General features: G+C 33.0%; 1 non-coding gene across 1 annotated transcript; it reads left to right on the forward strand.

Moving 5' to 3' along the window:
- The first annotated feature begins 1,477 nt into the window (after positions 1-1,477).
- Positions 1,478-1,604, forward strand: LOC138398540 (U6atac minor spliceosomal RNA). The gene has a single exon (XR_011236016.1). It is a non-coding gene; the product is annotated as a U6atac minor spliceosomal RNA (small nuclear RNA).
- The last annotated feature ends 272 nt before the right edge of the window (positions 1,605-1,876 follow it).

A 1,876-nucleotide genomic window follows, 5' to 3' on the forward strand; every position in this document is an offset into this window, starting at 1 on the left:
TTTTTTCATCTATATCCCCATTATTTGTTCCATCCACCCCACTGGATTATTTTGAAGCCAATCCCAGATATCATTTCATTGCATCCATTAAGTACTTTCCTATATTTCTAAAATAAAAGGACTTAAAAAAAAAAAAAAAACCACTACTACACCACTATTATTCTTAAACATTAATGTCTTTCATGTCATCACATACCAGTACTTAGATTTCTCAACTGCGAATAGAGACTTTTTTTTGAAAGCTAATACATGAAAAAAAATGGAATATTTTTAAACAATGCTTAATCATTTCAAAAGGCAAGAAAAGAGAGAAAAGAAAAGGAAACATAAAACAAGTAAAACAAATAACAAATAATAAGATGGCAGATTCAACTCCAAACATATCAATAATTATATAAAGGCTGAAGTTGTTATTTATTGCTACATAACAAGTTACCCTAAAACTTAGCGACTTAAAACAACACACATTTATTATCTCAGAGTTTCTGTGGGTCAGGAATTGGGGCCCAGCTAGGATGGGTCTTCTGAGCTAAGGTCCCTCACAAGTTGCAGTCAAGGTGTTGGCTAGGACCAAAGGCATTTCAGGATTCAGCTGAAGCAAAGTTCACTTCCAAGCTCACTCAGTTGTTGGCAATATTTAGTTCCTCACCAGCTGTTAGGCAGAAGCACACCAAGCTCAGTAGTGAGGAACTCTATATATGCAAGATCACACCATGACAAATGACTTCATCAAAGTAAGCAAGGGAGAAAGAGCAAGAGACTGCCAGAAAGACAAAAGTCACAGTCTCTTGTAACCTAATCTCAGAAGTGTTGTCCCATCACTTTGCTGTATTTATTCATTAAAAACAAGTCCCAAGTTCCAGCTCATACTCAATGGGAAGGGGTAACACAAAGGTCCTGGATATTAGAAGGTGGGAATCACTGGGGGCTGTCTTAGAAGTCTGCCTACCATAAATATAAATGAACTAAATGATTCAATAAAAATACAAAAAATGTCATAGAGGAAAACAAAGCTGCTATAGATATATTAATACTGAAAATGTAATCTTTAAGGCAAAAGAGTATCAATATAGATAAAAATGGACACAGTATTAACTAAGGATTCAGTTTGCCAGGCAAGTATAACAAGAAGTCAACTATGAACATAAAAACATAGTCTAAAATTTTATAAAGCAAAAATTAACAACATTAAAGGCAGAAACAGATGAATCAAAAATCAGAGTAGGAGATTTTAACACAACTCTCTCAGAAACTCATAGAATAAGCTAACAGGATTGAAAAGTCTATAAATATTTAAGCAATACAATTAACAAAACTTATCTGTATAGATTACTATACATAGCGCAGAATGCGCATTCTTTTTAAGATAAGGTGATCTTAGAATTTATCATCCTTTTTGGGATACTAAAACAAGTATAAACTGGGCCTATACTGGTCAACCAGGACATGTCATCCTTCTATTTCAAACGTGAATGGAGTGTTGTATGAAAGGAGAGAAGGTTAGCACTCCCCTTGACAAGGATGGAAGAGGCTCTCGGGCCTGTACAACACGCATACAGTTAAGGCATTGCCACCTACTTCGTGGCATCTAACCATCGTTTTTCATTGTACAAGAAATAATGTATACATTATGAGGACATACTGTATCTAACAAGATATTCTGTTAGACTCTGATCCTGTAAAATTAAATTGTTATTAATGATAAAAAAAATAATAAAAAAAAAAAAAACGTGAATGGAGCCATTAACAAAATTAACCATATGGGTAAATACATATATTTATTTATATAAATATCCTTAAAAGTCTGTTTAAATTAGAATGATAACAATATAGAATGAAGTTTATAACATTTACAAAAATAAAAGATCTCACAACA

Source organism: Eulemur rufifrons, chromosome 17, assembly GCF_041146395.1.
Source record: "Eulemur rufifrons isolate Redbay chromosome 17, OSU_ERuf_1, whole genome shotgun sequence".
NCBI lineage: Eukaryota > Metazoa > Chordata > Mammalia > Primates > Lemuridae > Eulemur > Eulemur rufifrons.